The following is a 16,957-nucleotide window of genomic DNA, read 5'->3' as shown; positions in this document are numbered from 1 at the left end:
AATAAATTGCATAGTGTAACCATGTTGATGCTGGATTATAAATGCATTGCATGGTGTATCCATGTTGATGCTGGTGTATAAATGCATTGCACAGTGTAACCATGTTGATGCTGGATTATAAATGCATTGCACAGTGTAACCATGTTGATGCTGGATTATAAATGCATTGCATGGTGTAACCATGTTGATGCTGGAGTATAAATGCATTGCATAGTGTAACCATGTTGATGCTGGATTATAAATGCATTGCACGGTGTAACCATGTTGATGCTGGAGTATAAATGCATTGCATGGTGTAACCATGTTGATGCTGGAGTATAAATGAATTGTATAGTGTAACCATGTTGATGCTGGATTATAAATGCACTGCACAGTGTAACCATGTTGATGCTGGATTATAAATGCATTGCACAGTGTAACCATGTTGATGCTGGAGTATAAATGCACTGCACAGTGTAACCATGTTGATGCTGGAGTATAAATAAATTGCATCGTGTAACCATGTTGATGCTGGATTATAAATGCATTGCATGGTGTATCCATGTTGATGCTGGTGTATAAATGCATTGCACGGTGTAACCATGTTGATGCTGGATTATAAATGCATTGCACAGTGTAACCATGTTGATGCTGGATTATAAATGAATTGCATAGTGTAACCATGTTGATGCTGGATTATAAATGCATTGCACAGTGAAACCATGTTGATGCTGGATTATAAATGCATTGCACAGTGTAACCATGTTGATGCTGGATTATAAATGCATTGCACAGTGTAACCATGTTGATGCTGGATTATAAATGAATTGCATAGTGTAACCATGTTGATGCTGGATTATAAATGAATTGCATAGTGTAACCATGTTGATGCTGGATTATAAATGCATTGCACAGTGAAACCATGTTGATGCTGGATTATAAATGAATTGCATAGTGTAACCATGTTGATGCTGGAGTATAAATGCATTGCACAGTGTAACTTGTTGATGCTGGATTATAAATGCATTGCACAGTGTAACCATGTTGATGCTGGAGTATAAATGCATTGCATGGTGTAACCATGTTGATGCTGGATCATAAATGCATTGCACGTTGTAACCATGTTGATGCTGGTGTGTAAATGCATTGCACAGTGTAACCATGTTGATGCTGGAGTATAAATGCATTGCATAGTGTAACCATGTTGATGCTGGAGTATAAATGCATTGCACGGTGTAACCATGTTGATGCTGGAGTATAAATGCATTGCATGGTGTAACCATGTTGACGCTGGTGTATAAATGCATTGCATGGTGTAACCATGTTGATGCTGGATTATAAATGCATTGCATAGTGTAACCATGTTGATGCTGGATTATAAATGCACTGCACAGTGTAACCATGTTGATGCTGGAGTATAAATAAATTGCATAGTGTAACCATGTTGATGCTGGATTATAAATGCATTGCATGGTGTATCCATGTTGTTGCTGGTGTATAAATGCATTGCACAGTGTAACCATGTTGATGCTGGATTATAAATGCATTGCACAGTGTAACCATGTTGATGCTGGATTATAAATGCATTGCATGGTGTAACCATGTTGATGCTGGAGTATAAATGCATTGCATAGTGTAACCATGTTGATGCTGGATTATAAATGCATTGCACGGTGTAACCATGTTGATGCTGGAGTATAAATGCATTGCATGGTGTAACCATGTTGATGCTGGAGTATAAATGAATTGTATAGTGTAACCATGTTGATGCTGGATTATAAATGCACTGCACAGTGTAACCATGTTGATGCTGGATTATAAATGCATTGCACAGTGTAACCATGTTGATGCTGGAGTATAAATGCACTGCACAGTGTAACCATGTTGATGCTGGAGTATAAATAAATTGCATAGTGTAACCATGTTGATGCTGGATTATAAATGCATTGCATGGTGTATCCATGTTGATGCTGGTGTATAAATGCATTGCACGGTGTAACCATGTTGATGCTGGATTATAAATGCATTGCACAGTGTAACCATGTTGATGCTGGATTATAAATGCATTGCATGGTGTAACCATGTTGACGCTGGAGTATAAATGCATTGCATAGTGTAACCATGTTGATGCTGGATTATAAATGCATTGCACGGTGTAACCATGTTGATGCTGGATTATAAATGCATTGCACAGTGTAACCATGTTGATGCTGGATTATAAATGCATTGCATGGTGTAACCATGTTGACGCTGGAGTATAAATGCATTGCATAGTGTAACCATGTTGATGCTGGATTATAAATGCATTGCACGGTGTAACCATGTTGATGCTGGATTATAAATGCATTGCATAGTGTAACCATGTTGATGCTGGATTATAAATGCATTGCATAGTGAAACCATGTTGATGCTGGATTATAAATGCATTGCACAGTGTAACCATTTTGATGCTGGAGTATAAATGCATTGTATAGTGTAACCATGTTGATGCTGGATTATAAATGCACTGCACAGTGTAACCATGTTGATGCTGGATTATAAATGCATTGCACAGTGTAACCATGTTGATGCTGGAGTATAAATGCACTGCACAGTGTAACCATGTTGATGCTGGAGTATAAATAAATTGCATAGTGTAACCATGTTGATGCTGGATTATAAATGCATTGCATGGTGTATCCATGTTGATGCTGGTGTATAAATGCATTGCACGGTGTAACCATGTTGATGCTGGATTATAAATGCATTGCACAGTGTAACCATGTTGATGCTGGATTATAAATGCATTGCATGGTGTAACCATGTTGACGCTGGAGTATAAATGCATTGCATGGTGTAACCATGTTGATCCTGGATTATAAATGCATTGCATAGTGTAACCATGTTGATGCTGGATTATAAATGCACTGCACAGTGTAACCATGTTGATGCTGGATTATAAATGCATTGCACAGTGTAACCATGTTGATGCTGGAGTATAAATGCACTGCACAGTGTAACCATGTTGATGCTGGAGTATAAATAAATTGCATAGTGTAACCATGTTGATGCTGGATTATAAATGCATTGCATGGTGTATCCATGTTGATGCTGGTGTATAAATGCATTGCACGGTGTAACCATGTTGATGCTGGATTATAAATGCATTGCACAGTGTAACCATGTTGATGCTGGATTATAAATGCATTGCATGGTGTAACCATGTTGACGCTGGAGTATAAATGCATTGCATGGTGTAACCATGTTGATCCTGGATTATAAATGCATTGCATAGTGTAACCATGTTGATGCTGGATTATAAATGCACTGCACAGTGTAACCATGTTGATGCTGGATTATAAATGCATTGCACAGTGTAACCATGTTGATGCTGGAGTATAAATGCACTGCACAGTGTAACCATGTTGATGCTGGAGTATAAATAAATTGCATAGTGTAACCATGTTGATGCTGGATTATAAATGCATTGCATGGTGTATCCATGTTGATGCTGGTGTATAAATGCATTGCACAGTGTAACCAAGTTGATGCTGGATTATAAATGCATTGCACAGTGTAACCATGTTGATGCTGGATTATAAATGCATTGCATGGTGTAACCATGTTGACGCTGGAGTATAAATGCATTGCATAGTGTAACCATGTTGATGCTGGATTATAAATGCATTGCACGGTGTAACCATGTTGATGCTGGAGTATAAATGCATTGCATGGTGTAACCATGTTCATGCTGGAGTATAAATGCATTGTATAGTGTAACCATGTTGATGCTGGATTATAAATGCACTGCACAGTGTAACCATGTTGATGCTGGATTATAAATGCATTGCACAGTGTAACCATGTTGATGCTGGAGTATAAATGCACTGCACCGTGTAACCATGTTGATGCTGGAGTATAAATAAATTGCATAGTGTAACCATGTTGATGCTGGATTATAAATGCATTGCATGGTGTATCCATGTTGATGCTGGTGTATAAATGCATTGCACAGTGTAACCATGTTGATGCTGGATTATAAATGCATTGCACAGTGTAACCATGTTGATGCTGGATTATAAATGCATTGCATGGTGTAACCATGTTGACGCTGGAGTATAAATGCATTGCATAGTGTAACCATGTTGATGCTGGATTATAAATGCATTGCACGGTGTAACCATGTTGATGCTGGATTATAAATGCATTGCACAGTGTAACCATGTTGATGCTGGATTATAAATGCATTGCATGGTGTAACCATGTTGACGCTGGAGTATAAATGCATTGCATAGTGTAACCATGTTGATGCTGGATTATAAATGCATTGCACGGTGTAACCATGTTGATGCTGGATTATAAATGCATTGCATAGTGTAACCATGTTGATGCTGGATTATAAATGCATTGCATAGTGAAACCATGTTTTATGCTGGATTATAAATGCATTGCACAGTGTAACCATGTTGATGCTGGAGAATAAATGCATTGCACAGTGTAACCATGTTGATTCTGGAGTATAAATGCATTGCATAGTGAAACCATGTTGATGCTGGATTATAAATGCATTGCACAGTGTAACCATGTTGATGCTGGATTATAAATGCATTGCACAGTGTAACCATGTTGATGCTGGATTATAAATGAATTGCATAGTGTAACCATGTTGATGCTGGATTATAAATGAATTGCATAGTGTAACCATGTTGATGCTGTATTATAAATGCATTGCACAGTGAAACCATGTTGATGCTGGATTATAAATGAATTGCATAGTGTAACCATGTTGATGCTGGAGTATAAATGCATTGCACGGTGTAACCATGTTGATGCTGGATTATAAATGCATTGCACGGTGTAACCATGTTGATGCTGGAGTATAAATGCATTGCACAGTGTAACCATGTTGATGCTGGAGTATAAATGCACTGCACCGTGTAACCATGTTGATGCTGGAGTATAAATAAATTGCATAGTGTAACCATGTTGATGCTGGATTATAAATGCATTGCATGGTGTATCCATGTTGATGCTGGTGTATAAATGCATTGCACAGTGTAACCATGTTGATGCTGGATTATAAATGCATTGCACAGTGTAACCATGTTGATGCTGGATTATAAATGCATTGCATGGTGTAACCATGTTGACGCTGGAGTATAAATGCATTGCATAGTGTAACCATGTTGATGCTGGATTATAAATGCATTGCACGGTGTAACCATGTTGATGCTGGATTATAAATGCATTGCACAGTGTAACCATGTTGATGCTGGATTATAAATGCATTGCATGGTGTAACCATGTTGACGCTGGAGTATAAATGCATTGCATAGTGTAACCATGTTGATGCTGGATTATAAATGCATTGCACGGTGTAACCATGTTGATGCTGGATTATAAATGCATTGCATAGTGTAACCATGTTGATGCTGGATTATAAATGCATTGCATAGTGAAACCATGTTGATGCTGGATTATAAATGCATTGCACAGTGTAACCATGTTGATGCTGGATTATAAATGCATTGCACAGTGTAACCATGTTGATGCTGGATTATAAATGCATTGCACGGTGTAACCATGTTGATGCTGGATTATAAATGCATTGCACAGTGTAACCATGTTGATGCTGGATTATAAATGCATTGCACGGTGTAACCATGTTGATGCTGGATTATAAATGCATTGCATAGTGTAACCATGTTGATGCTGGATTATAAATGCATTGCATAGTGAAACCATGTTGATGCTGGATTATAAATGCATTGCACAGTGTAACCATGTTTATTCTGGAGTATAAATGCATTGTATAGTGTAACCATGTTGATGCTGGATTATAAATGCACTGCACAGTGTAACCATGTTGATGCTGGATTATAAATGCATTGCACAGTGTAACCATGTTGATGCTGGAGTATAAATGCACTGCACAGTGTAACCATGTTGATGCTGGAGTATAAATAAATTGCATAGTGTAACCATGTTGATGCTGGATTATAAATGCATTGCATGGTGTATCCATGTTGATGCTGGTGTATAAATGCATTGCACGGTGTAACCATGTTGATGCTGGATTATAAATGCATTGCACAGTGTAACCATGTTGATGCTGGATTATAAATGCATTGCATGGTGTAACCATGTTGACGCAGGAGTATAAATGCATTGCATGGTGTAACCATGTTGATGCTGGATTATAAATGCATTGCATAGTGTAACCATGTTGATGCTGGATTATAAATGCACTGCACAGTGTAACCATGTTGATGCTGGATTATAAATGCATTGCACAGTGTAACCATGTTGATGCTGGAGTATAAATGCACTGCACAGTGTAACCATGTTGATGCTGGAGTATAAATAAATTGCATAGTGTAACCATGTTGATGCTGGATTATAAATGCATTGCATGGTGTATCCATGTTGATGCTGGTGTATAAATGCATTGCACAGTGTAACCATGTTGATGCTGGATTATAAATGCATTGCACAGTGTAACCATGTTGATGCTGGATTATAAATGCATTGCATGGTGTAACCATGTTGACGCTGGAGTATAAATGCATTGCATAGTGTAACCATGTTGATGCTGGATTATAAATGCATTGCACGGTGTAACCATGTTGATGCTGGAGTATAAATGCATTGCATGGTGTAACCATGTTGATGCTGGAGTATAAATGCATTGTATAGTGTAACCATGTTGATGCTGGATTATAAATGCATTGCACGGTGTAACCATGTTGATGCTGGATTATAAATGCATTGCATAGTGTAACCATGTTGATGCTGGATTATAAATGCATTGCATAGTGAAACCATGTTGATGCTGGATTATAAATGCATTGCACAGTGTAACCATGTTGATGCTGGAGTATAAATGCATTGCACAGTGTAACCATGTTGATTCTGGAGTATAAATGCATTGCATAGTGAAACCATGTTGATGCTGGATTATAAATGCATTGCACAGTGTAACCATGTTGATGCTGGATTATAAATGCATTGCACAGTGTAACCATGTTGATGCTGGATTATAAATGAATTGCATAGTGTAACCATGTTGATGCTGGATTATAAATGAATTGCATAGTGTAACCATGTTGATGCTGGATTATAAATGCATTGCACAGTGAAACCATGTTGATGCTGGATTATAAATGAATTGCATAGTGTAACCATGTTGATGCTGGAGTATAAATGCATTGCACGGTGTAACCATGTTGATGCTGGATTATAAATGCATTGCACGGTGTAACCATGTTGATGCTGTATTATAAATGCATTGCACAGTGTAACCATGTTGATGCTGGAGTATAAATGCATTGCATGGTGTAACCATGTTGATGCTGGATTATAAATGCATTGCACGGTGTAACCATGTTGATGCTGGTGTGTAAATGCATTGCACGGTGTAACCATGTTGATGCTGGAGTATAAATGCATTGCATAGTGTAACCATGTTGATGCTGGAGTATAAATGCATTGCACGGTGTAACCATGTTGATGCTGGAGTATAAATGCATTGCATAGAGTAACCATGTTGATGCTGGAGTATAAATGCATTGCATAGTGTAACCATGTTGATGCTGGAGTATAAATGCATTGCACAGTGTAACCATGTTGATGCTGGAGTATAAATGCATTGCATAGTGTAACCATGTTGATGCTGGATTATAAATGCATTGCACAGTGTAACCATGTTGATGCTGGAGTATAAATGCATTGCATAGTGTAACCATGTTGATGCTGGAGTATAAATGCATTGCACAGTGTAACCATGTTGATGCTGGAGTATAAATGCATTGCACAGTGTAACCATGTTGATGCTGGAGTATAAATGCATTGCACAGTGTAACCATGTTGATGCTGGAGTATAAATGCATTGCACAGTGTAACCATGTTGATGCTGGAGTATAAATGCATTGCACAGTGTAACCATGTTGATGCTGGAGTATAAATGCATTGCACAGTGTAACCATGTTGATGCTGGAGTATAAATGCATTGCACAGTGTAACCATGTTGATGCTGGAGTATAAATGCATTGCATAGTGTAACCATGTTGATGCTGGAGTATAAATGCATTGCATAGTGTAACCATGTTGATGCTGGAGTATAAATGCATTGCATAGTGTAACCATGTTGATGCTGGAGTATAAATGCATTGCACAGTGTAACCATGTTGATGCTGGAGTATAAATGCAATGCACATCGTAACAATGTTGATGCTGGATTATAAATGCATTGCACAGTGTAACCATGTTGATGCTGGAGTATAAATGCATTGCACAGTGTAACCATGTTGATGCTGGAGTATAAATGCATTGCACAGTGTAACCATGTTGATGCTGGAGTATAAATGCATTGCACAGTGTAACCATGTTGATGCTGGAGTATAAATGCATTGCACAGTGTAACCATGTTGATGCTGGAGTATAAATGCATTGCATAGTGCGTAAAGGGGAAATGAACTAATTTCTCGTCACAATCTGGTCAGTATTTTTAGGATTTTCAGGAGTTGCTTAATTTCAATAGAGACACACAATATATGTGCTTCAATCTCGGCTAAAATGATATACTTTATCAGCATAATGTCAGACATACACCTAACGGGCACCGGCGCTGGTAATTAACCATATGTATTTGTGTTACATGCCAAAATAAATGCACACAAATCAATCTACTAATACGGTGTAACACAATATACATAAAGTCAATGTTTGTCATAAAGTATATAAATATATACGTCCTTATGTTCAAAGTAAAATATACCATATGGTAGATATATAGGGGTCAATCCCAGGTTGGGTTTTCGAAGGAACCATGTGTGTGTGATTAATGGGAAGGAATATTACTTAATGGTATATAAAAAATATATAAAATATATACATGCAGAAGATATAAGCATAAGCACTAAACACATAACATGAATAGTAAAAATGTATATGTTGGAGTAAAAAAACGTCATATTAAAAATGGACAAATATAAAGATGGGTGCAACCAGGTAAGCAAATATTCAAAAATAACTAGAGTTCCAGAACTCTCTGACTCAGAGAAAGTCCAAAACATAGGTATATGCCAAACAAGTAAGTAATTAAATATATGCACAAGATAATATAGTACAACTTGGAGTGATGCGGCACAAATGAATTAACAAAATCCTACAAGCATGGTGGGGGGGGGGGGGGGGGTGAAAATACACAGGGACAGGGAGTGGGACAGACACTAGGCAAGGAGAGTGGGGACAACACAAATGGGGGGAGGGAGGGGGAAGGGTAATCAGGGGGGCATTGTTTCGGGGGGGGGGGAGACCCCTTCCTTAGACCCATTCCCTTAGGTCTATAAAGACCACAAGGTACTTCCCTTATCCCTGACACCCCAGCCACCAGAGCAGCACTCAATAATCACAAAAAAATGCAACTTGAAAGCTCAAACGGGCAAAGTCCTGAGTACACCAGAGTATATCTATCTATTATCTATTATCTATTATATCTATATATTTCTCAAACCGTCGTATGTGTGTTTGCCTGTCTGTATGAGTGTTCCCAGTGTCTAGGGGCAATCGCATTGGACCTTTGGCCCGTCACTCCGCCTCAGGCCAATGAGATGGCTCCCTTGGCCTGCCCGCCCCCGCACACCTCTCATTGGCCTGAGGCAGAGTGACGGGTCAAAGGGGACACACACACACACACACACACACCCCCCTCTCTCAGTCCCCCCCCCATCACGAGCGCCGCCCTGCACCGGCTCCCAGACGGAGGGGAAGCGCGGCACAGCCCTCCTAACCCAGCCGCCAACGCTCACTTACCTCCCCGGCGCTCCCTTACCTCCCCGGCGCTCCCTTACCTCCCCAGCGCTCCCTTACCTCCCCGGCGCTACCTCCCCGGCCGCTGGGGGGCCAAGCAGCCTCCTCGGATCTGCGCCAGTCCCACTCTACACCACCTCTCACTCCCGTCGTGTGTGTGTGTGGAGAGGGACATTTTACTCCTGCCAACAATTTGTGCCTCACTTTCACCCCTACCCCTGCCCTTCACCCCCCCTACCCCTGCCCTTCACCACCGCTACCCCTGCCTTTCACCCCCCCTAACCCTGCCCTTGACCCCCCCTACCCCTGCCCTTCACCACCCCTACCCCTGCCCTTCACCCCCCCTACCCCTGCCCTTCATCCCCCCCTACCCCTGCCTTTCACCCCCCCTACCCCTGCCCTTCACCCCCCTACCCTTCACCCCCCCACGCCTGCCCTTCACCCTACCCCTGCCCTTCACCTACCCCTGCCCCCCACTATCCCTGCCCCCCCTACCCCTGCCCCCCCTACCCCTGCCCTTCACCCCCCCTACCCCTGCCCTTCACCCCCCCTACCCCTGCCCTTCACCCCCCCTACTCCTGCCCTTCACCCCCCCTACCCCTGCCCTTCACCCCCCCTACCCCTGCCCTTCACCCCCCCTACCCCTGCCCTTCACCCCCCCTTACCCCTGCCCTTCACCTTCCCCTTCCCCTGCCCTTCACCCCCCCAACCCCTGCCCTTCACCCCCCATGCCCTACCCCTGCCCTTCACCCCCCACCCCTTCCATCCACCACCTACCCCTTCCCTTTACCCCCTGCCCTTCGCCCCCTACCCCCTACCCCTGCCCCCCACCCCGTACCCCTGCCCTTCGCCCCCCACCCCCTACCCCTGCCCTTTGCCCCCCACCCCCTACCCCTGCCCTTCACCCCACCCCCTGCCCTTCGCCCCTGCCCTTCGCCCCCCACCCCCTGCCCTTCGCCCCCCACCCCCCGCACCCACCCCGCCCTTCACGCACCCCGCCCCTGCAATCCTGGGCAACGCCAGGTATATCAGCTAGTATGTAATAAGAAAAATGAGTCAAACCATCCGGTTCACTGACAACAAGTCTCTTTCTCCCTCTCCTATCCCTGACAGGCTGCCAAATATGTTATTAGAAATATTATCTTAGTGGAGTGTGTAAGTAGAGAAGAGAAAACTCAGATTGAAATGTCAACTATTGGGTTAAAGCCCTCTAAAAGCCTAATTGGGCCACATAATGTGTTAAACACCAATCAGCCAGACCAAAGTAATACGTGTTGTTGTTTGTCTGTGGTTCTGGAATCTGTAGATAAAGGATGACTACTGGAATGCTAGAAGATCCAATTCTTCGTTCAATCTCCCAACCCAGCCCCCCCCCCCCCCCTCCCCCACGGCTGCATTGTTCGTAATTTAAAAATCCGGTATGATTCCTGTTGCCGGAGTTTTAAAACCTGTCCCCTCTCGTCCTACCTTTATTGATTTTTTGCGATCCCCTACCACCGTGATCTCTTTGGGGTCATTGTTGTGTTTATATAAAAAATGCCTCGACACTCCATGACCCATAAAATGTATTTATTTATAAAAATGTTTTACCAGGAAGTAACACATTGAGAGTTACCTCTCGTTTTCACGTATGTCCTGGGCAAAACCTTTGATAATATTACGTTGGTGTTCAAGGAATCTCTCTCGCATGTTCTTTTCGTGCGGCCAAGATGTTGTAGGACACAGGTGCACGTGAGGAGGTGTACAACGTAAGTGGTGTTACAATTGATTAACTCTTTCATGGGGATGACTTCCTTGGTTACATTGTATTTAAATTCTCCTGTTTTATTTATAATGTGCATACATGTAAGGCACCCATTTGCCCACATTTATAACACCCCGAGGGGCGTCCCGGGAGCCATGAATCCCTTGTGTTTAATGTCAATTCTTTCAATTTTTGTTCTTTGGGTAGAATACTGGGGGCTAATACATTTTTAATTATTTTTTGCCTTTCTAAAGATAACTTCCGGTCTTTCTTTAAGATCTTTCCCTGGTATTGGGTCATTCAATAAGATGGCCCAATGTTTCTGGATTATTTTTTTAATATTATTAGCTGCCTTGTTATATATTTGGTAATCCTCAATGGGATTATCCTTATCTCTCGTTGTTTCTTTTTTTAAGTAAATCCCCCCTATCTATGCTCCGGACTCTATCAGAGACTCACAGGTATAGAAGCTAATGAAGGAGAGCTTAATTAGAGATGTACAGTTATAGGAGCTATGGAAGGAGATCCCCATCAGAGACACGGTTATAGGAGCTAAGGAAGGAGATCTCCATCAGAGAGTCACAGTTATAGGAGCTAAGGAAGGAGATCTCCATCAGAGACACGGTTATAGGAGCTAAGGAAGGAGATCTCCGTCAGAGACATGGTTATAGGAGCTAAGGAAGGAGATCTCCATCAGAGAGTCACAGTTATAGGAGCTAAGGAAGGAGATCTCCATCAGAGACACGGTTATAGGAGCTAAGGAAGGAGATCTCCATCAGAGACATGGTTATAGGAGCTAAGGAAGGAGATCTCCATCAGAGACATGGTTATAGGAGCTAAGGAAGGAGATCTCCATCAGAGAGTCACAGTTATAGGAGCTAAGGAAGGAGATCTCCATCAGAGACACGGTTATAGGAGCTAAGGAAGGAGATCTCCATCAGAGAGTCACAGTTATAGGAGCTAAGGAAGGAGATCTCCATCAGAGTCACAGTTATAGATCTAAGGGAGGAGATCTCCATCAGAGACACGGTTATAGGAGCTAAGGAAGGAGATCTCCGTCAGAGAGTCACAGTTATAGGAGCTAAGGAAGGAGATCTCCGTCAGAGAGTCACAGTTATAGGAGCGAAGGAAGGAGATCTCCATCAGAGACACGGTTATAGGAGCTAAGGAAGGAGATCTCCATCAGAGACACGGTTATAGGAGCTAAGGAAGGAGATCTCCATCAGAGAGTCACAGTTATAGGAGCTAAGGAAGGAGATCTCCATCAGAGAGTCACAGTTATAGGAGCTAAGGAAGGAGATCTCCATCAGAGACACAGTTATAGGAGCTAAGGAAGGAGATCTCCATCAGAGACACGGTTATAGGAGCTAAGGATGGAGATCTCCGTCAGAGAGTCACAGTTATAGGAGCTAAGGAAGGAGATCTCCATCAGAGAGTCACAGTTTTAGGAGCTAAGGAAGGAGATCTCCATCAGAGAGTCACAGTTATAGGAGCTAAGGAAGGAGATCTCCGTCAGAGAGTCACAGTTATAGGAGCTAAGGAAGGAGATCTCCGTCAGAGAGTCACAGTTATAGGAGCTAAGGAAGGAGATCTCCATCAGAGACACGGTTATAGGAGCTAAGGAAGGAGATCTCCGTCAGAGACACAGTTATAGGAGCTAAGGAAGGAGATCTCCATCAGAGACACAGTTATAGGAGCTAAGGAAGGAGATCTCCGTCAGAGAGTCACAGTTATAGGAGCTAAGGAAGGAGATCTCCATCAGAGACACAGTTATAGGAGCTAAGGAAGGAGATCTCCATCAGAGAGTCACAGTTATAGGAGCTAAGGAAGGAGATCTCCATCAGAGACACGGTTATAGGAGCTAAGGAAGGAGATCTCCATCAGAGACACAGTTATAGGAGCTAAGGAAGGAGATCTCCATCAGAGAGTCACAGTTATAGGAGCTAAGGAAGGAGATCTCCATCAGAGACACGGTTATAGGAGCTAAGGAAGGAGATCTCCATCAGAGACACAGTTATAGGAGCTAAGGAAGGAGATCTCCATCAGAGAGTCACAGTTATAGGAGCTAAGGAAGGAGATCTCCGTCAGAGAGTCACAGTTATAGGAGCTAAGGAAGGAGATCTCCATCAGAGACACGGTTATAGGAGCTAAGGAAGGAGATCTCCATCAGAGACACGGTTATAGGAGCTATGGAAGGAGATCTCCATCAGAGACACGGTTATAGGAGCTATGGAAGGAAAGCTTCATGAAAGACTCATAATTATCAGAGATAAGGAAGGAGATCTCCATCAGAGACTCATAGTTTGCATGCGCGTTTGACGTTTTTTCCCTGATCGGACGTATTATTTTTCCAGGGCTGAAAAAATGCCTTTTAAGGCCGATAAAGCACTTATCACTGCTTAGTGAATCGCGCACCAGGCAGTATCGGTCTTAAAAGCAATTATCACTGCTTAGTGCATAGCCCCCATAGAGTGAGAGCCGGACTGAGACAAGGGAAGCTGCTGCTTCCGCTCACGAAGCTGACTTACCATCAGTGCCATACCGCTCGTGGCATAGATATTATCACTCGTCCACCAACTTGTATCTACCACCACAGCCACCAGTAGCCTCATCATTATTACCAGCTACCATTGGCATCATCACATTTTATTTTTTTGCACTGTTTTGTGGGGCCCCAAACAGGATTGTACAGCATTGCCAGCCACAGACTTGCCACCCATGGTAGCTTGGCCTAGTGCATGACTTGTTGAGCGTATGTCCTTACTGTTTCATCTGTAAAGCATGGGTGGGAGGGACCAAACACATACTTCTTTCCTTTTCCTTTTCGCCCAGTGACGAGGAACTCTTAATACAGAACAGTCTGTTGTGGGACCACTGTCTAGTAAGAAAGAAATTCAGTGAGACGTGAATCTGACTGAGACTCAACAAGCTAAGTTTCTGCTGCTGATGAGCTGACTAGGCTGCCAACAACGCCATGCTCCCCATGGCATATTAGCACCACCATTCATCATTACCAACTACCTACACCTCCCCCACCATGACTGCCATCATCATCAATTATTATCAACAAAGTGCTAGTAGCTAAATTGTCAGTGGCATAATTTCATATTCTAGTGCTGAAGCGGCTCTATGAGTAGCACAAGCTGTGAATACCTACATCATGGAGATAGAATTCCAGACTCATTGAGGGGGCATACAAGTTGTTACACAGCCAGTGTCATCTGATGGGTTAGCTGTGTAGGCTACTGGAGCCATTTGGGAAGGTCACAGTTCTTGTCAGTAGTGAAAAAAATACTGGGATCAGCCAAGTCATCCCAACTACTACTAGATAAGAACCTGTGTTCACATGCAGCATGAATGTGGGGTTGTTGATAATGCTGGATTGATGAGGCTGGTGGTGAATGCTATTCTCAACTGCGAAAGAAATGATCACTATGTATAATTTGTGATACTTATATTGATGATGTTCCCACCAATACAGCAAAAAAAACCCCACCTAGTCCATTGTCCACCCCCCTCTGCCCGACACCCTCAGCACCAGTACCATCTGAGACTTGTCAACGTATACCAACATAACCGACACATACATTTAGGGATTGCGGATGAGATCCTTGCTGAAGCAAGGGAGCTGATACTGGAAGACAATATGTGAAAAAACTAACAATAGCGCTCTAACACACCCTAAATGTGACAATATACAATTCAACCACACATGTGTGAATAATAAAGCAATGTGATAATAATAACAATCAAGTGATCTAAAGAATTTTTTTTAAGAAACTTAGAAACAAACTGCAACCCTTGATAAAGACTGTTCCACTCGTCTTGCACCAGGTGATCTTCCAACAAATCAGGGGAGCTCGTCTCGTAGTTATGAAATAAAGAAACACTACATAGTGTAATACTGTTGTGAATAAATTTGTGCAAACAAAGCTCAGAAATGACTACTCACAATAGAGCAGTCAAATTCAGGCAGTCATCCAACTTAAGTGGTGGATGTTCCCTGTGTATACAGCAGCCACCAGCCCCCAACCTCCAAGGAGAAAAAAAGAAGAAAAGAAACCATATAGTGCAGATGGTATTTAGTATTAAAAGGGATTAAAAAAATGCAGGCTTACACTTCATATGATCGAGGTAGGCAGTATGATACTATAGGTAGTGGATGCTCATCTGGTCGCGATCCTTTTGAGTTCCTCACTATCCTCTGCTCCACCGCAATACTCTCGCGTCCACGCCAGGCACTCCCGTTGCGTCACTTCCGCTTGTTCAGCGAACTTCCGGATCTGATGGCAGGGGTGGACCTCAGTTGTTCTTCCTCTTCGGTATGGGCTGAAACACTCTACATGTTTTGCCGTTGTTACGGCTTCATCAGGAAGACAATATGTCAGGGACAGAGAGTGAGAGAATCTGGCTGAGATCAGATAATGATCAATGCCACTATGACACCTGTATTAGTGCTAATCACCACCAACAACCCCTGGTGACTGTCCACCCCTCGAACCCTACAAACCAGCACCTGAGACTTGCAGGCAAACATTTTCCAAATGAGGCCACTCTATATGTACTTGAAGGGGGAGGCACAGTCATGATGCTGAGGAGGATGATAGAGGAGGCCCAACCCTCATCTCCTCCCCTCCTCCTCTCCTCCTTTCCTCCATCTCCTCTCTTCCATCTCCTCTCCTCCACCTCATCTCATTCTCCTCATCTCATTCTCATCTGCTCCACCTACTGTCCTCCACCTCTTCTCATTCACCTTCAACCCTCCACCTCCTCTCTTCAACATCCTTCTCCACTTCCTCTCCTCCCCATCCTCACCTCTACCTTCTGTCCTCCACCTCCTCTTCTTCACCTCCTGTTCTCCACTCACTCACCTCCCCTCCACTGCCTCTCCTCCACATTCTCCCCTCCACCTCCTCTCCACCACCTACTCTCCTCCACTTCATCTCCTCCACTTCATCTCCTCCACCTCCTCTCCTCCACCTCCTCCACTCCCCATCCTCACCTCCTGCACTCCTCCACATCCTCTCATCCACCTCCTCTTCTCTACCTCCTCTCCTGCACCTCCTCTCATCCACCTTCTCTCCTCCCCCTCCTCTCCTCCGCTCCACCTCCTCTCCTCCACCTTCTCCCCTCCACCTCTCATCCACCTCCTCTCCTCCACCTCCTCTCCTCCACCTCCTCTCCTCCACCTCCTCTCCTCCACCTCCTCTCCTCCACCTCCTCCTTTCCACCTCCTCCCCTCCCCATCCTCTCATCCACCTCCTTCTCTCCAGCTCCTCTTCTCCACCTCCTCTTCTCCACCTCCTCTTCTCCACCTATTCTTCTCCACCTCCTCTTCTCACCTTCTCTTCTCCACCTCCTCCCCTCCACCTCCTTCCCTCCACCTCCTCCAATTCACCTTCTTTCCTCCACCCCCTCTCCTCCATTTCCTCTCCCCCACCTCAG

The sequence above is a fragment of the Ascaphus truei genome, chromosome 14 (assembly GCF_040206685.1).
Source record: "Ascaphus truei isolate aAscTru1 chromosome 14, aAscTru1.hap1, whole genome shotgun sequence".
In the NCBI taxonomy this organism is placed as follows: Eukaryota; Metazoa; Chordata; class Amphibia; order Anura; family Ascaphidae; genus Ascaphus; species Ascaphus truei.
The sequence above is the reverse complement of the archived record's forward strand: the minus strand, read 5'-3'. Positions refer to the sequence as shown.